At 45.2% G+C, this 22,491-nt stretch overlaps 4 non-coding genes across 4 annotated transcripts; 2 read left to right on the forward strand and 2 right to left on the reverse strand.

The window, feature by feature from the left end:
* Positions 1-8,565: 8,565 nt before the first annotated feature.
* TRNAG-GCC (transfer RNA glycine (anticodon GCC)) lies at positions 8,566-8,636 on the reverse strand. The gene has a single exon. It is a non-coding gene; the product is annotated as a tRNA-Gly (tRNA).
* Positions 8,637-9,384: 748 nt separating this feature from the next.
* TRNAS-UGA (transfer RNA serine (anticodon UGA)) lies at positions 9,385-9,473 on the forward strand. The gene has a single exon. It is a non-coding gene; the product is annotated as a tRNA-Ser (tRNA).
* A 5,016-nt stretch (positions 9,474-14,489) lies between these two features.
* On the reverse strand, positions 14,490-14,563 carry TRNAM-CAU (transfer RNA methionine (anticodon CAU)). Its single transcript has one exon. It is a non-coding gene; the product is annotated as a tRNA-Met (tRNA).
* Positions 14,564-22,384: 7,821 nt separating this feature from the next.
* Positions 22,385-22,471, forward strand: TRNAS-GGA (transfer RNA serine (anticodon GGA)). Its single transcript has one exon. It is a non-coding gene; the product is annotated as a tRNA-Ser (tRNA).
* The last annotated feature ends 20 nt before the right edge of the window (positions 22,472-22,491 follow it).

The following is a 22,491-nucleotide window of genomic DNA, read 5'->3' on the forward strand; positions in this document are numbered from 1 at the left end:
GTACCTCCGAACCCGGGAGTCAGTAAATTCCACTCCGCGATGCTTACAAAAATTAGAATCTCCTTCTTCATTATCAACGGATCGGTAAGTTCCACGGGCACGAACTCCACTCTCTATAGGCCCAGATATTCTTTCGCGGAACAAACCATCCCTCTCTGGTTTATGGGTTTTATAATGCAACGTATGAGGTTGAGTAACTTACCCAACAATTTCTCCATTAGGTAATTCTCTTTCAGCCCAACTACGAATCTGTTCGGGAGAGGCCAATTCAATTCGGAGTTGTTGGTAATTTTGTTGATGAATCATGGGATAATAATATTCTGTTTGTTTTTATTGAAAATATCTCGATTAAACATTTCTACTTTCCCTTCTCGAATCCCCCTCAAGTATCAATTTATGATCCAGATTGAAACCCATAGATCATGATTCTCGAACTAGCAATCGAAAAGATTCTGGAGCAGTATCGGGCTTGGGTACGGGTTTCCCAGTCACGGTGGCATTAGGTACTTCATAACGAGCTTAAATATGATCGGATTTAATAGTAAGCATTTCTTGCAATATATAAGATACACCAAAACCTTCCAAAGCCCAAACTTCCGTTTCTCCCACTCATTGTCCCCCTCGTCTGGATTTCCCTCTAAAAGGTTGTTGTGTAACAAGTGCATGGGGCCCACTGGATCATGCGTGAATCTTATCATCAACCTGATGAATCAATTTCATCATATGAGCTTTCCCAATTGTAACCGATTGTTCAGAAGTATCACCCGTTCGTCCATCAATTAATCTACTCTTTCCGGGATGATCAGGTTCGAATAACCACGGATTGGATGTTTCTGTACTTGCCTTAAATGGTTCCGAAAATACCAGTTTTCTAGAAGCTTCTGGTTCATGTCTTTCATCAAAAGGTGTTATTCTGTGATGCATCTTCGGAAATTCCCCTGCCAACCCAAGCAAACATTCAAAAATCTATCCTACATTCATTCGCGGAGGTACTCCTAAGGGACTTGGTATCATATCTACTGGCGTACCATCCTGTAAATAAGGCATATCCTGCCTAGGTAAGATCTTTGATATAATACCCTTGTTACCGTGTCTGCCAGCTACTTTATCACCTACTTGTATCTTACGTTTCTACAAAATATATATATGTATCATCTCCGAATTATTCATGGGATTATCCTCAGGATAGACCCACATGGCATCAGTGACTCGACCTCTTCCACCAATAGGGACTTTCGGACAACTCTCTTTTGTGTTGACTGCTTGGATACCAAAAATCGCTTGTAATGATTTTCCTTCTGGGGCACGTAATGAATCCCCCCCCTCTCGAGGCGTCAATTTGCCCACTAGAACATCTCCTGTTTCTACCCAAGATCCTGATGCTACAAGCCCATTATCCTTCAAGTGACGAAGGTCATAACTGTCTAATTGGGGTATTTCCTTCGTAATTATCTCAGGACCCTGATTCGTCGCACGAACCTCAACTTCGTGTCTCTTGATATGAAAGGATGTAAAAACATCTTCATATAGCAAACGTTCACTAATCGGTACTGCATCTTCAAAATTGTATCCCTCCCGTGGCATATAAGCTACTAGTATATTTCTACCCAAAGCTAGTTCTCCTCCAACGGTTGCTGCTCCATCCGCCACAACTTCTCCACTTTTCAGAAGTTCTCCTTGAATAACTGTAGGCTTCTGATGTCTACGAGTATTATTATTGGGACGTTCATATATCCTCAATTTAGTTATAGTATCTCCATTCCTGGAGGATAAAGTAATCTCATTACCATCGGTATATTAAATTCATCCTTCTTGTTCGGATACAGCTACACTTCCCGAATCTAGGGCTACTTAACCTTCTGACCCAGTTCCTACAATGCACCTCTCAGGTCTGAAAAGTGGAACCGCTTGGCGTTGCATATTAGAACCCGTCGAAGCGCAGTTTGCATCATTATGCTCGACGGAGGGAATAGGAGAAGCTCCAATGGGGAAATATTGTAGGGGATGAATACCTCGTAAATCCAATTCCTCCCACGTAACGGTTAAGAACTCCTCTCGATACCGAACCGATATAAGCTCCTTCTCCCCGGTCCTCCAATCTGCTATTAACAGATTTCCAGTTCCTATTCGATAATCATCCCCGACGGGTGATAGATCTACTAATTGTCCTTCCATAGATGATTTGGATACTTCATAAAAGGGACTTCGTAAGGATCCGGAATTGCTAACCTTTGCAAAAATAGCTAGGGATGAGATAGGACCAGCATTCATACCCTCAGATGTCTCGATGGGACATATACGTCCGTAATGACTGAAATGGATATCCCGAGCTTGAAAAGTGGCAGTTCGCCGCGTCAATCCCCCGGGACCTAGAGAACTTGATCTTCGTTTATGAACTGTTTCTGCTAGTGGATTGGTCTGGTCCGAAAATTGCGACAAAGGATGTGAGCCAAAAAATTCGTTGAAAGTTGTTGTGAGTGGTGCGGAAGTCACCAATCCCCCGAGAGTTAATGGACGTCTACGCCTGACGGCTCTATGGATATTTTATCGGATCGAATTCTCCGGACGATTCAGGGCTAATTTTAATTGTTCCTGTAATAGATCCGCTACAGACCGAACGCGTCGATTTCCCGGGTGGTCTATATCATCGAGGTTACCCATCCCATAGCTTATCTCTATCAAATAATCTGCGACAGCTAATAGATCTTGGGGTAGTGGGAAATGTTCCGTTTCAGGTACATCGAGATTAGGTTTGATGTTTGAATTTCGTCAACCAATTCGTCCCAATTCGCACCTTTGTTGGAAAAATCTCTTCTGCAATTCCTGGAATATGGATTCTGAAGACACCACATCGACTCCCGGAGAGTATAGATGTTTGTAAAGTTCTAGCATAGCATCTTCCGAAGATTCGATAGTTTCTCTCGATTCTCTGAGTAGATTCAGAAAAATCTTAGGATAACGTACATTCCGCGGGATATCCTCCGTACTCAGTCCCATAGCTAGAAGTAGAACCAAAATGGATATCTTTCGTTTCCTGCTGATACGAATCCATATCCTACTCTTTCTATCTATTTCTGGTTTGAATCTTCCTCCCCAATCCGAAATGATCATGCTGGTATATGTGAAAAATCCCCTGTGGTCCAACTCGCGGTTGTGGTAAACACCAAGACTCCTCAATATCTAGTTAATCAAAACTCTAGCAATTCCATTGATTATAAATGTTCCTTGGGAGGTCATCGAGGGAATAGATCCGAGAAACACATCCTGTTCTTCTACTATTCCGCTTCTCTTCCGAATCAATTAAGCTGGTACATATGGATCGGATGAATATGTGATACATTGATATGTAGCCTCTCTCCTCCCAATCGGAGGTTCCGACAATCGATACTATTCACTAATTGATTAGAATTCGACTTCCTTATCCGTATCTTCAATCTCTGGGAAATCATCAGGTTCTTCAAATGATCTTTCATGAACAAAGCAGTTGAATCCCTCAAATTGAATTCATCCAAGTTCTGGCAATACGAACATCTCCCTATCTCCTATTGATGTTGTACTGAAATCTTATCCTCGTGCGAAACCCTCCTATACCTATTCATCAATTCATTTAGTGATTCCTTCTCCCTCGCATCCCCCCTCCCCTCTCTTTCTCCCGGGTGAGGGATTGAATTTGGTAGATTCTCCCGATGAAGACTGTTCCCGAGTTGGCCAAGGAGATACCACCATCATCAGCGGTTCTTGAGGTATTGGAGGTGTCAAACAAACTATAAATGGATTTCAAAATGATCTGATGGAAGACTTCCCTGCACCCAAAAAATCTTTATCATCCACTTATCAACCATCGGCTCGATTCCGTCATTCCACCGATATGGTGAGTGGGGGTAAGGTGAGACACAACGAGAATGGGGATTCTCGACACGAAATCACAAAGATTCTAGGTGCCTAGTTAGACAGATTCACTTCGCTGGATCTCCAGAAGACGCTGGAGGCATTAACGTCAGCATAATTGATACAATTGGCGCAGTTGTTGCGATTCTCGCTGCGAAGCAACTACCGCGAAGAACCAGTTTTTGCGCCGTGAAGTATCGATTCGTGGAACAGCAATCCGGTAAACATTGATACGGGGAATATCACTTCACATACTACTGAAAATCAATCCATTGTGTCAAATCGTTGGTTTACCCCTCCCCCCCCCAACCCGAGGTGGATCAGAAGAACTATTGAGATTCGAGAATCTATCCCTAAAGGTGGACGACCTAATAATATCTACCTGCTGTTGCCACGGAGTGTCAATATCAATGTGGGGAGGGTGAAATTGACAAGGAAGGGAAAAACTTTTCGAAGTAGAACCCGGTATCTATGCGAACCATTTCTGGGGGGTGGGGAGCGTGAAGGATCCGTTAGATATTTCCAAGAGTGTTAGGAGGGAAAACAAGACCAGGGGGTGGGCAGTAGGGATCCGAGTAAGTCAGAGGATAGTGGAGCAATCTAGGGAAAAATTGGTGTTGGCTGCCTGGGGATGCATAGTATAAAAAGGATGTGTGTGGAAGTGGGGGGGGTGGGCAGCAAGGTTTCCTAACCCATCAAATTGATTGGATGGGGAGAAAAGGTTTCTAGTATCCGACATACTTACGAGCTCAATCCGATACAGAAAAATGAGCAGCTTGCTAATATTCCCATTCAGTGGTATACTTAATATCGAGTCCCCCATCTATCAATCATGTGCCTCGATGCAGGTGAAAGAAGGGCGATATAGTCAAGTGGTAAGACAAAGGACTGCAAATCCTTCATCCCCCAGTTCGAATCTGGGTGTCGCCTTGTTGTGCCAGTATCAATAATTTCGACGATTTCGGGATTGACTACCGCGCCAGACCCGGACACAAATCGAGATGCTCCATAGTATATTATGGCCTATCACGCTAGATGTATCCGGATATGCCACGGATAGGCAATCCTGATCTTAGTGTATCAGGAATCGAGGAGTAAATTATATGGATTGACAACCCCTCGGGGATTGGGACTTGGTAACATTATAAAATATATTGGTGGACGGATCCGCACTCTTATTACCTCCTCCCACTCGGGTATCATATGAAACAGAAATTGATTCCCATGTACGATATGTTACTGACTTCGATTCGGGTTCATCCATATAAGCACCCAGTAGTTGGAGGAAAAGGAATTCAATAGAATTGAATTGAAGGGATAGGAATTACGACCACGGATATGGTTAGTATTGCTTGGGCTGCTCCGATGGTGACTCCTACATTCTCTCTTTCACCTGTGGTTCGGGGAAGAAGTGGATCGCAGTGAGTAATTTTACACTACTCCTCCTAGTATAGTAGAATCCGGGAGATGTGAATCGTTGGGGTGGGGCCCAACGATTCGACCCCCTCTAGAATCTCTTGCTTCTTCGTAGGAAACACATATGGTATAACTAATTCCCTTCCATTTATGGGAGAATTCACCCCCCCCCCCCAATCTCAACTCTCTGTAGGAATCTTCTCTCCCGGGAGGGGGAGTCAACCAGGTAGTTTCCAAACGACCCCTATTGGATATCCGCTGGTTAGATTCATCAAATGCCTCGATCTCTTCTCTACGTAGATATAAATTTTCAGCAATAGGAAATATTGCAGTTCCACTTAAAAGTATTTCAGATAATAGTAGAATCGGATCTAAGCGCCAACCTTGAAAGATAAGAATTCCTCCGCATAATAATCCAATGGAGGAAAGGAAAAAGTCGTAGTATCGGGATAGGTTGGGAATCTATGGATTGGGTAATGCGCCCCCCCCCCCCCAAAAAACCATGGGTGATTTTTTCATTTCGTTGTGGCTTAAGCAGGACCAGTAGTTGGAGCGAGGTGTTATCTCTCACTTCTCATCCACGTCAGTTTCTTCTGTCGAACTTCCCGGATCCTCTTTCACCGGATTGAATCGGGAAATAGATAGATAATCTTGATATATCCGAATCAATGGATAGATAGAAAAATCTCTCCACGTTTCAAATTTCAATCCGGTTTGTTCTTTATGCACCCATCCACCCCGTTCCGTAAAAATAGGATCTTTAGACTCATGTCTGACTCCATTGGTTACCCATAAATCCATATGTACATATAGATCTCCCCTCCAGAGGGGGGAGGCTAGAACCAAAGATATCACAGGGGAGAGAGATATTGGAACCCGCCAATCCCCTCCCCCCCCCTAGTTTTCGAAGTATGGAGAAACATATTGAATCAGTTTAGTCATGGATTGATTCCTATTGGGATTCATTACTACCGACACCAGTTCAAGTTTCACATCCCCCGGGTAGAGATATGCTGAAAATCGCAGAGATGTTGCACGGGTACATTTGGGACCACACCTCTAGATACATTAGGTTCCCTCTTTGCGGAGACATACAGGAATACACCTATCACTACTAGCCCGATTCCGACTATTGCACCGGGACCTGGTTCCATGGAAATCATAATAAAAAGGATGAGTGAGATGGACCTCCCGATCGATAGATAGATGGGTCTATCTATGTAGATCATCTATCTATCCAGATTTTAATTGGGATGGGACTGTGGAATTCAAATTGGGGGAGTAAAAATTAGTAGTTTACTGGCAACCGAGTTGCTACTTCACGCGGAGTAGCATCCTATTTCATCCCCTACCCCGGGACGTATATTCAACCTTCCCTTATCTACTTACTACCATCCGCGGCGAAACAATAGACCAGGTTCTCGGATTAATTGTTCTGAGCAGCCGTTTGAATGTAAGGAATAGGTAGAAAAGCTGTAGGTATTGGAATAAAGAGTGCAGTAGCTATGAATGCGAGGATATTTACTTCCATATTAGTGGTTCAAATTGATTTGAGGAGTAACTTGAGTGACCCCATTAGGAGAGACTCCTGAACTTTATCGTGATATTGTGAGTCATCCAACTCTACTAGAGTGGATCTGATAATCGGGATAGAAAAAAATTAACTCGGTCTGGTCAAATCTCTGATATCAATTACATAGTATATCACGAAAGAAAATTTTAAGAGTAGTCGATTGTTTACGCTTCTTCGGCAAGAACTTGCCCCCCCCTTTTTTATATTCTTACTGAGACAGAGAAGAGGGGTTAGTCACCGCATCTTTCTGTGGCAGCAAACGAATCTAGAAGCACTGTGGGTGGGAATCTATGGATGGAAAAATCAATGACTGGAATAATTTCCCCTCCTCCCCTTCCCTCTCTCGCCTATGGGTTGACGTGGCTAGAGATTAGCCCCGCAAATAAGCTCATTTGAATACTCGTAGTGAATATCCATAGTAAGCGCGGGCATGTGGAACTGGCGCGAGGCGGATGTCTCGTCTCCTCGAAGAATCAAGACAATTGGGGCTTTCGGGGTTAATATCTCCTGCATCTGTATATCCGAAACGGGATTCGAGTAAAAATGGTTTGTCGGATTCACCGTGGATGGGGAGATAGAGCATTGACTCCTAAGCACCCAGTACATAGACTTTAATTAATTGCTGGGATTGTAGTTCAATCGGTTAGAGCACCGCCCTGTCAAGGCGGAAGTTGCGGGTTCGAGACCCGTCAATCCCGCTACATTTTATTGAGTCATTTCAAATAACTCAGTCGAGATATACAAATTATAATGAAGTAACTCCGCGGTTTCTGGGTCGAGCTGGATTCGAACCAGCGTAGGCGTTGCCAGCGGATTTACAGTCCGTCCCCATTAGCCACTCGGGCATCGACCCATAGATTTAGACCGGGCTTGGAAGTACTTGAAAACAGAATCGGTCTCGGAAGTGTAAATGAAAGGAGTTTATTGATGTTTTCAATCTGGGCCCCTCCCGCCACCCTGAGAAGGTACGAGGGCAAGAGAAGCCATAACGTCCGTAGTGCTTCTGCGAGATGAGTATAAGTACCCCCAGGGGAATTCGAATCCCCGTCGCCTCCTTGAAAGAGAGGTGTCCTAGGCCTCTAGACGATGGGGGCCCAATCACTCTTCAGATAATAAGAGATTATCTATAAATCGTCAATCTGATTCTCCCGAATCCCCCCCGAATACAACATCCAATGGATGGGGAATTGGAATACCTCTCCGAATCCTTATCGCAAAATCCCGCTCGATGCATACCTATATGCGGAACCGCATGTGGCATCTCCCACAACCTCTAGGTCGACTGCTTCCTAGATGTGTAGGAAGTCGAACACGGCATAGAGGTAACGCTGAGACTTAAACCTTGCAATTCTCCGAAGTGAAGTGAGGCAGTTGAAAAGCTTCACCCAATCCATATTTCCATGGACGATTATTTCTTTCACCGATGAACTTATGTATCCCAATAATAATTGGTAATTACCAGCAGCATCAGTAAGTATATAGGCTTCTCCATTGCTTTTGGTTCATTCAATGTTCTGTTTCCCCTCGAGGGAAAACCCAGATTGGAAATCTACGCCTCTAAATCACTCGGTTATGACTTCCTCAATTGGGAATATCTCACTCCTGAAGCTCAAAAATATTCTCTCCACCGGTCTGAACTATCCCGGGGGCTACTGCCGGGGGTGGAAGCGGGGCAAGAAAGTCGGGTCGGCGGATAGCGGGAATCGAACCCGCGTCCTCTCCTTGGCAAGGAGATATTTTACCATTCAACTATATCCGCGTGATATGCCACCCCGTTCTATATTGAATAACTATATATGTGGTAACTCCTCTAGTCAACACACCTAATCCATCCACCTCGTCTCGGGATTTTCCCTCGTGGACGGAGAGCCCCCCCCCCCCCGAGGAGGAAGTGTCGATTCCGTAGACCGTAATTATTATTGATTCTCTCTCCCCACTCGCCATTATGAATCGTGAGGAGGGGGCCAGAATTACCGATACATTGAATCTCTGGGATATGAAGGAATTAAGTATACCCACTAGGAAAACTAATCCGATCCATAAGGAAGCCCCTGAAAAGACGACATTTTTGTTGCTTGACCAACCATTGGGGGAAGCAAGCACGACAGGTACACCAATTACTAGTAGGAATGAAATGGCGATTAATGTGAATAAAGCCAATTGGAAAGCAATAGTCGTAGTTAGGACTCTCGACGTATCAGAAGTAGAGGATTTGTACCATCTGATCCCCATCCGGTGGGACTTACACCATACCGAGACCGAGGATTTTGGACGGAACAAGAATCCTTCTAGTTCAGTACCCCGGAATCCAATGTCTCTTTCGAATCTCTTGATAATCCATCAAGTAGGAGTAAGAATTTGATTATTTGGAATGATCCCTATATTGATTTCATAGTAAATCATACGAAACCATCATCTCATATCTTTCGTAATAGGGGTGAATCTCGATACAATACATGTGTATCAAGATCGACAAGATCTCCGAAGAATTGGAGAAGAGCTTTCTAGGAGAGGTGGTCGAGTGGTTTATGGCTCCAGTCTTGAAAACTGGCATAGTGCTGAAACGCTATCGAGGGTTCGAATCCCTCTCTCTCCTCAATTGATTCAGTACCGGACCCGACGGGAGGGGGTATTAGTGGTCTATCGGTGGTCTAAAAGAACCACCTAGTATTTCCCAAAAAATGCCAATGTCCCCGAGGGGAGCCTATTCTTAATAATGATAGATGAGAGGAATCTTCTGAAGCAGTCTGGGGGTATTCCTCCTCCGCCCCGGTTCATGCGCCGCATCTCCAGGCCCAGGTCCCGTGTCAATACTTTCCCTATCAGGGTTCGAGGGATAGGAAACAAACAAATATGAGAGATCTGATGTTAACTAGAGGTATTTAAAATACCAGTTCTATCGATTGACTTATCGGGATGATCAAAGGTCAATTACCCACCCATTTGCGGGATGGGTACGTTCCACCAGATACAACTGGTGAGGATTCAAATTAGCTTCAAATTAGCTTACGGAGATGAGTCGTCATCGCCAAATCACCCCCTCCAGGGGGGTGATTTGTAGACATAAGTGCAAATGCTACCGAAACTTGTGGTTTCCCGGAACCCTATAGAAATGAACAGTGAGTTACACCTCGCCCTTCCCTCATCCGCGAGGTAAAGGTTACTGCTGGGTATATACCGACGTATCGAACTAACCCCACTGGGGGGTTAGTTTATGTATGAGCTGTGTCCCGGTTCCGCAAAGAACCACCAGTAGAAAATGGAAATTTGTCTGGTATGGTAGGTACTAATACTACCAAGTAATAACTTTCCATTAATATCTCAGCAATTTGTCCTAATTTAATGGTGTCATGGAAAGAACGGGTTCGGTATCACGGTCAATTCCCTTCTCAAACCCGGCTGCCGCCGCACGGGCTCTTCCCGCATGCCATAAATGACCCACAAAAAAGAAAAATCCTAGAACGAAATGGGAAGTAGCCAACCAACTTCGGGGAGATACATAGTTCACGGCATTTATCTCAGTAGCTACTCCACCTACGGAATTTAAGGAACCCAGAGGTGCATGAGTCATATACTCCGCGGAGCGTCGCTCCTGCCAGGGTTGTATATCTCTTTTCAACTTACTCAAATCCAAACCGTTGGGGCCTCTCAGTGGCTCCAACCAAGGAGCACGAAGGTCCCAGAAACGCATTGTTTCGCCTCCAAATATGATTTCTCCCGTGGGGGAACGCATCAGGTATTTACCCAAACCAGTAGGTCCTTGAGCGGAACCTATGTTGGCGCCGAGACGCTGGTCCCTGACAAGAAAAGTAAAAGCTTGAGCTTGAGAAGCCTCTGGACCGGTAGGACCATAGAATTCACTAGGATATGCCGTGTTATTGAACCGAACGAAACAACAAGCAGTAAAACCAAAAATAGCAAGTGCTCCTAAGCTATAGGACGGGTAAGCCTCTCCGGACCACACAAAAGCGCGACGGGCCCAAGCAAATGGTTTGGTCAATATGTGCCAGATCCCCCCGGAGATACAGATGGATCCCAGCCAGACATGTCCCCCAATAATATCTTCTAGGTTATCGACACTTACAATCCAACCCTCTCCACCAAAGGGGGATTTGAGTAAGTAACCAAATATGACACTCGGGCTTAAAGTGAGATTCGTAATCTTCCGTACATCCCCACCTCCCGGGGCCCATGTGTCATACAAGCCTCCGAAATATAACGCTTTGAATACTAGGAGGAAGGCGCCGGCTCCTAACAAGATTAGATGAATACCCAATATAGTAGTCATCTTATTTTTGTCCTTCCATATATAGCCGAAAAATGGGAAGGACTCTTCTGAAGTCTCGGGGCCAATGAGAGCGTGATAAATACCCCCGAACCCTAGAACCGCGGAAGATATCAAATGAAGGACTCCAGAAACAAAATAGGGAAAGGTATCGACGACTTCCCCACCGGGACCCACTCCCCAACCTAGGGTAGCTAGGTGGGGAAGTAGAATTAACCCCTGTTCATACATAGGCTTCTCCGGAACGAAGTGAGCCACTTCAAACAAATTCATGGCTCCAGCCCGAAACACGATCAAGCCAGCATGAGCTACATGGGCACCGAGTAATTTACCAGACAGATTGATCAGTCGAGCGTTACCGGCCCACCAAGCGAAACCTGTGGTTTCCTGATCGCGACCACCCAGAGACAGAGTTTCGTTAAAGAGCGTTTCCACGGGGTAAGACCTCCTCGGGGAATACAAGGTTTTCATGAGGCTGATCCTGAGCTGCCATCCAGGCACGAATACCCTCATTCGACAGAATGTTCTTTGTGTAGAAAGTTTCAAACTCAGGATCTTCCGCCGCACGAATTTCTTGGGAAACGAAGTCATAAGCACGCGAATTCAAAGCGAGACCAACTACTCCGATAGCACTCATCCATAATCCAGTTACTGGCACGAATAACATAAAGAAATGCAACCAACGTTTGTTGGAGAAAGCGACACCGAATATTTGGGACCAGAAACGATTAGCGGTAACCATTGAATAGGTCTCTTCGGATTGAGTTGGGTTAAAAGCACGGAATGTATTTGCGCCATCACCGTCTTCAAATAAGGTGTTTTCCACCGTGGCGCCATGAATGGCACACGAAAGAGCAGCACCAAGGACTCCGGCGACTCCCATCATATGAAACGGGTTCAACGTCCAGTTGTGAAAACCCTGGAAAAAGAGAATGAATCGAGAGATAGCTGCTACACCGAAGCTGGGTGCAAAAAACCAACCGGATTGCCCTAACGGGTAGATTAGGAATACAGAAACAGAAACAGCAATGGGAGCAGAGAACGCTATTGCATTATGGGGACGTAATTGTACGGACCTAGCAAGTTCGAATTGACGTAACATGAAACCTATCAAAGCGAAGGAACCGTGAAGAGCAACAAAGGTCCATAGACCCCCTAATTGGCACCAACGGGTGAAGTCTCCCTGTGCTTCCGGACCCCACAGTAGAAGCAAGGAATGAGCGAGACTATTTGCAGGGGTGGAAACTGCGGCAGTCAGAAAATTGCAACCTTCCAAGTAGGAACTAGCTAATCCATGAGTATACCACGAGGTGACGAAGGTTGTGCCGGTGAACCAACCGCCTAGGGAGAAATAAGCGGTGGGGAAAAGTAATAGACCGGACCAACCTACAAATACGAAACGATCCCTTCGTAGCCAATCGTCCATACTATCAAACAAATCTTTCGATTCCTTGGAGGATTTTCCAATGGCGATGGTCATAGTTATTCTCCTATTCAACTCTTCCAACCATTTTGGGTGCCCTTCTATTTCATGACATGATAGGGTCGTGGTGTAGGAAATGAAACTACCATATCACTGCCCCTTCTGAATAAGAATTTGTCGGAATCTCTCTGGCATGGTAACAATATTCCTAGGTCCCGTCGAGGGTACTTTTCTACTCCGTCTCGTTCCCCCAAGCGGATGGATATGGATAGAGTACCGATACAACGAAATTGATTTCGTGATTCTTCAGAAAGTGGGTAACCCTTTCTCTTCTTCCGAGACTCCATCAACCCGTTCGCTACGTCGATGAATCCTGATCCGGAACTTTATCCCAGCTAGATTCCTTCCAATTGAACAATCAACGGCATCTATTGGATCTCTTTATGTGGTGCTGGTGTTTCCTCCCGCATGTCCTGCCCACTGGAGAAGTACAGGAAGGAGTGGGAGAAGCACCAATTTTCAGCAATCTATCTATTTGGTGAATTGAGTAGGACACGCGTACATACAGATATTTATGATCCGTATCTTCACTTTACTCGTCTATTTCACGATGGAAGAGACACTTCCTGATATTTATTCTACCAATACTCAATACCATTCGGAAGCTTTTCGCTCCCGAATCATTCGGGTGATTAATGGCGGGTGGGTGGGGGGGGGTGGGGGGAGGCCACTTTTCCTTGATGTCGGACGAGAGAAACAAACTCCCGTCTCGATAGATTAAATGAGAACCATATAGTCCGTCTTACCTCCTGGTTAAGAAGCGGGAGATGGATCGGAATGATACGAGAGAAACCCGTAGCTGGGAGTTAGCTGAAATCTTTTCATACGAGAATTCATTGGAATATCTCCCCCTGCGGAGAGATGTATCGATAGTCAGAATTCTCATTGGATTCCTGTATCAGGGGTAACTGAATGATCTTCCACATCATGAATTACATCTACCTAAATTTCTTATATTACGGGTAGCAATAATTCTGAGATTCAAGACGGGGGGGAACATTCCGAACAGCTTTATTACGTAGCGATTCGCTGATTCTTCGTTGATTTCCCCACCCACATATGGATCCCGCTATATAGATAGATATATGTGGATATTTGTTGCGAATCTTACCGGGAGTCCCCCGAGCAGTGAAAGTGGATAATCAGGATAATCTGATTCGATAGGCATCTGGGGGGGGGGGGGGGCCTCGTCATATTCGTCGCCTATTCGGGCGAAGGATCATTTCGACGTGATCACTAATTTTCTGAATTGGTAGAAACATATGTGGTACTCTACAATGTAAGGAAGGATTACGAGTGTCTGTGCCGAGAGAAAGAGACAAGTCGAGTGAAATCTCACGAGCCCTTTATCGGATTTGAACCGATGACTTACGCCTTACCATGGCGGTACTCTACCACTGAGTTAAAAGGGCTTACCGATGATGACATTGATGAGGTGTATGAAACACAGTATGTCGGAAACAGAACTATTCTGTTTCCCGTTTCTCAAATCATTATCCTGTCACTATTCTCTCAATCTTACCAGGGGGGGGGGATTAAAAACTGCTGATACTAAAACTAGGTGGGGTAAGGTCTCTGGAACTAGCGGAAATGGTTGAGTCCTCCTTTCCACCCCCTACTTACCCGATTGAATGGATCCCGATAGAGAATCGGGAGATTCACCTGGGAAGGAGAAAAAGGAGAATGAGGGGGGAAAATTTGGGATTATCCGGTTTATGTTGTGGATGAATACCCGCCGGTACGTGGTCAAATAGTTGGAATAAAAATACGGGAACAGGGTGGACTATTGCTTTATCCCCCTATCACCTATTGCTTTATCACCCTATCACCAAGTTAATTTTCGTTTGCGGAGACGGGATTCGAACCCGTGACCTCAAGGTTATGAGCCTTGCGAGCTACCAAGCTGCTCTACCCCGCGTGGTTGATTCCCTCGCTGTAATTATTATACAGTCTTCAAATAATTACATTGAACACGAGGGAATCTTGTGAATTTATGGAGATCGATTCTCCAACAATTCGTGTGGGAAAACCAATATTTATCTACCAACTCGATTTTATTACTCCAGGCAGCAAACAAGCGTGTGCCATTTCGCGTGGTACGTGTCTGGATGAACCAAAGTCTCGATAATTGGATCTGGGGCGTCCGGTTAGGGAGCATCGGTTACGAAGACGGGTGGGTGCACTGTTACGTGGTGGAGATTGGAACGCCTCAGAAACCTCTAATTTTTCTTGTATTGATAAACCCCCCCTCATTCTCTGTTTCAGGGATTGACGTATGAGATAATATTTCCTCACCAGTTTTTGTTTCTTCTTCTCTTTCTCAATGAGACTCCTCTTTGCCGTAATTTCCTAGTCGGCGATATTGGAATGTTATTATAGAATGGATGGAATTTGGGATAGAGTCCAATTGAAGTGCTATGATTTGCCACCCATCCGTGCTATCTATCCATCAGAGACAGATTTTAATCGTGGATAAGTTGGGCTTACCACTGGCTCGAATGCCAAAGGTAAGCCCAATGCGATACATGCTTTTAGCTTTTATTGAGGCGAAACACAGAGCTACCCAAATTTACCCGATGTGGATGCTATTGAGAAAGCTGCATAGGTAAATATATAACCTACGGAGAAGTGGGCTAGTCCCACTAATCGTGCTTGAACGATAGAAAGAGCGACTGGTTTGTCTTTCCAGCGAATCAGATTGGCCAAAGGTGTGCGTTCATGAGCCCGAGCCAGAGTTTCAATAAGTTCTTGCCAATAACCGCGCCAGGAGATGGGAAACGTGAATCCAGTAGCCCGAACGAGATGTCCAAACGAAAACATCCATGCCCAGACGGATAAACTGTTCATACCGAAAGGATTGTAACCGTTAATGAGTTGTGAAGAATTCAGCCGTAGATAATCCCTCAACCATCCCATCAAGTAAGTAGAGGATTCATTGAATTGAGCTACATTTCCCTGCCACAGGGTAATATGCTTCCGGTGCCAGTAAAAGGTGACCCATCCAATTGTATTCGACATCCGGAAAACTGCCAGATAAAATGCATCCCAGGCCGAGATGTCACAGGTACCACCTCTACCTGGACCGTCGCAAGGAAAACTATAACCAAATTCTTTCTTATCCGGCATCAGCTTGGAGCCGCGCGCATCTAATGCACCCTTCACTAGAATCGGTGTAGTTGTATGTGGACCTGGAGCAATAGCATGATGAACTAAGAAATCCCCGGGTCCAATGGTTAGGAATAATGAGTTGCTATTATTATTAATGGCGTCTAACCAACCGGGTAGCCACAAGCTCTGACCAGCATTGAATGCTGGACTGTCTGTCGAGGAGAGAAGTACGTCGAAACCATACAAAGATTTACCGTGAGCGGATTGTATCCGTTGAGCAAATACAGGTTCAATAAGAATTTGCTTCTCTGGGGTTCCAAAGGCTAACGTGACGTCGTTATGGACATAGAGACCCAAAGTATGGAACCCTAGGAATAAACTAGCCCGACTCAAATGGGCTATTATTGCTTCTTTATGCTCCAACATCCTTGCCAACACGTTATCCTTATTTTGTTCCGGATCATAATCCCGTATAAAGAATATGGCTCCGTGGGCGAACGCCCCTGTCATAATAAAACCAGCGATGTACTGGTGATGGGTGTATAGCGCGGCCTGGGTCGTATAATCCTGTGCTATAAAAGCATAAGCGGGTAAGGAATACATATGTTGTGCCACTAGGGAAGTAATGACTCCTAAAGCAGCTGCTAAAGCGAGTCCTAATTGGAAATGTAGGGAGTTATTGATTGTGTCGTAGAGTCCCCTATGTCCACGTCCCAACCTGCCTCCTGGAGGAATATGAGCTTCCAGAATCTCTTTTATACTATGTCCGATGCCGTAGTTAGTCCTGTACATGTGGCCGGCAATGATAAACACAACCGCAATTGCCAGATGATGATGAGCGATATCAGTTAACCACAAACTCTGAGTTTGTGGATGAAATCCCCCCGGAAAGGTTGAAATGGCAGTTCCTGCTCCCTGAGCACTATTGAACGAGTGATTAGCGGAGTCGGGACTTTGTGCATAAACACTCCATTGACCCGAAAAGAATGGTCCCAAACCTTGGGGGTGTGGTAGTGCAGTTAGTAAATTACCCCATCTCACATGTTCGCCTCTAGATTCAGGAATAGCGACGTGAATCAGGTGGCCTGTCCAAGCTAGAGAGCTTATTCCGAAGAGTCCTGATAAGTGATGATTGAGACGAGATTCAGCATTTTTGAACCAAGAAATACCCGGTTTCCATTTGGGTTGTAGATGCAACCAACCCGCTACCAGGAACAAGGCGGAAACAGCTAGTAAGGAGATAGCTCCGGTATATAGATCTTGATTGTCGCGTAAACCGATAGTGTACCGCCACTGATAAACACCAGGATAAGCAATATTAACCGGACCCGGAGCTCCCCCTCGGGTATAAGCCTCGACGGCTGGTTGACCAAAATGAGGATCCCGAATGGCATGAGCGATTGGTCTTACCTGTAATGGGTTTTGCACCCATGCCTCGAAGTTACCCTGCCAAGCTACATGGAATAGATTCCCAGAAGTCCAGAGAAGAATTATAGCTAATTGACCAGAATGGGAAGCAAATATTTTCTGGTAGAGACGTTCCTCGGTAATATTGTCATGACTCTCGAAGTCATGCGCAGTGGCTATACCGAACCAGATACGACGAGTAGTTGGGTCTTGGGATAGACCCTGGCTGAACTTTGGAAATCTTGATGCCGTAATGCTTTTCGAATCCTCCTAGCCATTATCCTACTGCAATGATTCTCGCTAGGAAGAATGCCCATGTTGTGGCGATTCCACCCAGAAGGTAATGAGCCACCCCTACGGCACGTCCCTGTACAATACTCAGAGCCCTGGGCTGGATAGCAGGAGCAACTTTCAATTTATTATGGGCCCGAACAGTAGATTCGATGAGTTCTTGCCGATATCCACGGCCACTGAACAGGAACGTCAGACTAAAAGCCCAAACAAAATGAGCACCCGAGAATAAAAGACCATATGCGGATAATGAAGAACCATACGATTGAATGACTTGGGAAGCCTGTGCCCATAGGAAATCACGGAGCCATCCATTAATGGTTGTTGAACTCTGCGCGAAGTTTCCTCCAGTGATATGGCTCACTACTCCCTGGTCACTTATACTACCCCGTACGTCAGATTGCATCTTCCAACTGAAATGAAATATAACTACTGAGATGGAATTATACATCCAGAACAAACCTGAGAAGACATGATCCCAAGCAGATACCTGGCAGGTACCTCCTCTACCGGGGCCATCACGAGGGAAACGAAAACCAAGATTCGCTTTGTCGGGTATTAGGCGGGAGCTCCTCGCAAACGGGACACCTTTTGGTGATATTAATACAGTAACATGAATCGTAAAGGCATGGATGTGATGCACCAAAAAATCGGCAGTACCTAATGGGATTGGTGACAAAGCAACTTTACCACCTACTGCTACTAAGTCTCCACCCCCCCAGGTCAAACTGGTACCTGCTGTTGCATTAGGTGCCGTTAAGTCAGGAGCAGAAGCATGAATGTTTTGGACCCACTGAGCAAATATGGGTTGTAATTAAATAGCAGTATCTGAAAACGTATCTTGGGGACGTCCCAACGCACTCGTAGTATCGTTATGAATATACAATCCGAAACTATGGAAACCTAGAAAAATGCATACCCGGTTAAGATGTGAAATTATTGCATCACGATGCCGAATGACACGATCCAATAGGTTGTTGTATTGAGTAGTCGGATCATAATCTCTCACCATAAAAATAGCTGCGTGTGCCGCCGCGCCTACCACTAGGAAACCACCAATCCACATGTGATGCGTAAACAGGGATGGCTGCGTAGCATAATCAGTAGCTAGGTATGGATAGGGAGGCATAGCATACATATGATGGGCCACTACAATTGTTAGGGAACCCAACATAGCAAGATTAATAGCTAATTGAGCATGCCATGAAGTAGTTAGGATCTCGTAAAGACCCTTGTGACCCTCACCCGTGAAGGGACCTTTATGAGCTTCCAGAATCTCTTTCGTACTATGCCCGATACCCCAATTGGTTCGATACATGTGACCAGCTATCAGGAAAAGAACTGCAATAGCTAGATGGTGATGCGCAGTATCGGTCAACCACAATCCCCCTGTGGCTGGATTCAATCCCCCACGGAAGGTTAAGAAATCTGAGTATTGTAACCAGTCGAGGGTAAAGAATGGAGTTAATCCCTTTGCGAAACTGGGATACATCTGAGCCAAAAGGTCACGATTCAAAATGGATTCATGAGGAAGAGGTATCTCCTTAGGATCGATTCCCGCGTCTAATAGTTGGTTAATGGGTAGCGAGACGTGTACCTGGTGTCCCGCCCACGCCAAGGAACCCAATCCCAAGAGGCCTGCTAGGTGGTGGTTCAACATGGATTCCACGTCCTGGAACCAAGCCAATTTTGGAGCAGCCTTGTGATAGTGGAACCAACCAGCGAAGAACATCAATCCTGCAAAGATTAAGGCACCGATAGCGGTGCAATAGAGTTGTAACTCACTAGTTATTCCAGAAGACCGCCATATTTGAAAAAATCCGGACGTTATCTGTATTCCCTGGAATCCCCCACCTACATCTCCATTAAGTATCTCTTGACCAACTATTGGCCAAACTACCTGGGCGCTAGGCTTAACATGAGTGGGATCACTTAGCCACGCCTCGTAATTAGAGAAGCGAGCCCCGTGAAAATACATACCACTCAGCCAGATAAGAATAATAGCTAATTGACCAAAATGGGCGCTGAATGTTTTACGGGATATATCTTCTGAATCATTTGTGTGACTATCAGAATCATGAGCATCAGCATGTAGATTCCAAATCCAAGTGGTACTACTGGGACCCTTAGCTAAAGTTCTCGAGAAATGTCCAGGTTGAGCCCATTTTTCGAAAGAAGTTCTCACGGGATCCTTTTCCACCATAATCTTGACTTCTGGTTCCGGTGAACGAATAGTCATCGAGATTCTCCTCTCTTCGGACAGGGGATAGCAACGACCTACCAGCGGGGGATACGAAACTTCTAAGAGATGGAATTCGTATGTAAGGTATTCTTCTCCCTGAGTTTGGAACTGGAACAGCTGTAATAGAAGAGTTATCCGAGGCAGGCATTTAATCTTATTATTACACAACTTATTAGTGCTTTATGGACCTTGTATAGAGAGATTCTTATACGTTTCAGTAGGGGGGGGTTACATATTACCAGATGGCAATCGGTAGGAGGAGAAGTCTTCTCCTTCCTGGTATCCCAGGGGGGGGGGGGGGGTAGAAAATGTAAAGGAATTTCTTTCAATTGTCTGGTCCCCATATCACTGCTACCCCGGCGTCACCCCCCTCTCTCATCACCTGGAACGTTTCGTAATCCTCAACCAATTTTGTGCTTCGATATAATTGCTTGGAGGAAGTGCTATTGCTTGTTTCCGACACTCAGCGGCTTGATCAAACCAAGATTCCGAAGCCTCCGGGTCTCCCTGTTGAATGGCCTGCTCCCCCCGGTCGGGATGGATAGATCCCTTCGAGATATCCTCCCTCAGAACCGGACTTGAGAGTTTCCTACCTCATGCGGCTCGAATGACTACTCAGTAGCTTATTCTCTATCTGATCCAAGAGAAGAGAGAGATTTACTTGGCCCCCTCCCCCGTTAGTCTAGAGAAGAATCAAGAGTAGTTACTGGGAATGGTTTCCAATCCTATCGATGCGAGATAGAATCTTTTCCATACTCCTAATTCGTGGAGGAGGGTAATAATCTCCCCCGGAACTAATTCCCCTACTTCTAAAAATAGATCCGCTGAAATGTTTCCTTTGGGATTTGATACTACACCATAGCTCGATATTCCTTTCCAAATCGATTCTATTACAGGAATCGATTGTAGAACCCCCCGAGTGAGCAAATCTCATCGTATCGACCCAGATTTTCGATGACGAATCTTTGCGGTGCTTTCTCCCTCAATTCACCCGATTATCCATGGGATTCACAGGCTTCCGTTCTTCCCCCGGACCTGAGTTACTACGGGGGACACCAAATTCCACAGCTCAGGAGAACTCCTTATGGGAGTATGCTTGTGGAAAGCCTCCTACATCGAGTGGTTTCGAATCAAGGGATCCTATAGTATGGGTAATCGCACGTAATGACGGATCACAGCCATATTATTAAGAGCCTGTGGTGGAAAAGGATTCCGTTCCAATGCTTGAAAATAGTATTCCAAAGCCTTTGCATGTTCTCCATTGCTAGTATGAATCAAACCTATATTATGGGGTATGTAACTCCGATCATGAGGATCAATCTCCAAACGCATAGCTTTGTAGTAATTTTATGAAGCTTCTGCATATTCTCCTTCGGATTGGGCCGACATTCGTCAGGGTCGCTCACTCAGCGTGAATGAGCTCCGCTTCAAAACCGTCTTGAGATTCTCACCTCATACGGCTCCTCCTGCATGATGCATGGAGAGAGACTAGTATTTGGAATAGTCTAGCAATTCCTACTCTAAACCTATGGATGAACGGGGGCTAGTGTCTGTGAAACTACTGGACTAGCCATCCCTTCTGCCAAAAATCTCTTGTTAACATGGTTGTGCCACTCCGACACGTCGACACCAAGAGACTAATGACAATTTCTCTGTTCCCAACGCTTCGAGTTTCATGGGGATCAGCTACTTCGACAATCTCCGATGATTCTAGGGGTATCCAAAATACGAACGGGATGGATGTTCGTTGTCCCAATCATTATTGGTATTCGTCATAGAAACACGACGCGCGGCTGAACCCAACCGTAACGAAGCTTTTGCGTTGTCGATTCCTCCACGTAGTGCCTCTCCCCTATGCCTACCCACGGAGTCCTACAAATAGGTCGGTCCGTAGGTTTCACCTTTTGCTTACTACTACGATTCGCCGGAGATCGAAACTGGAGCATTTGAGGCTGCATCAATCGAGGATACACGACAGAAGGACTTGTTTCCCGTTCGAAACATACCTTCACCAAACGCGGGTCTATCGGAATTTGAATCCCCCAATTAATTAGGAATTAAGGTTAATCGATTTTCCCTCCCCAAATCGCACCATCTCTATAATAAGTAAAAGCTCTCTTCTCCCTATCAGTAGTCGGTATGATTTGTAACAAGATATCCGCCAGAATCGTGGGAGTTCTATCAATAGAATTGTCATTTCTCTGGGATCTAGGCGTAATTGGAATTCCTCTTCGTTCCACTTATTATTGAGTTAATCAGGATGCCGGAAGAACAGATCTCTTTTGCAATACAAGGGGAAGAGGTGCATCCGTCTGGTATCTATGTCCCTCCCCCTCAATCGACTGGGAGGGTGGAGTAACTAATTCCGCACCGAATGAGAGTCGTGTGTGAATGGGGGTATATAGTCTCGCAGCATCCATGAATAATTACTAATGGAGTGATTGCTTTTGATGGGATCTGCATCACCTAATTGAAAATCTCTCATTATGAAATCGACTCGGAACAACTAAAAATCTATCCCAGGGATGGGGTCACCTCCCCTACCTCAATTCCGGGAATTAATCTCATTTCTTAATAACTGATGAGGCTTGCACTCACTTCCAGGAATCACTTTTTCCCGTCTATCATCGAGGATTGAGTTGCTATCCGGTTTCTTAGATTGGTAAGATGTGTAAATAGTACAAAGTTGCAGGAAAGGTGACTGAGTGGTTTAAGGTGTAGCATTGGAAATGCTATGTAGACTCTTGTTTACCGGGGGTTCGAATCCCCCCCTTTCCCCTTTGCATTCCGTCATTGAC

The sequence above is a fragment of the Dipteris shenzhenensis genome, unplaced genomic scaffold (assembly GCF_047967505.1).
Source record: "Dipteris shenzhenensis isolate YYH24624 ecotype China unplaced genomic scaffold, Dip_SZ_1.0 scaf0245, whole genome shotgun sequence".
Lineage (NCBI taxonomy): Eukaryota > Viridiplantae > Streptophyta > Polypodiopsida > Gleicheniales > Dipteridaceae > Dipteris > Dipteris shenzhenensis.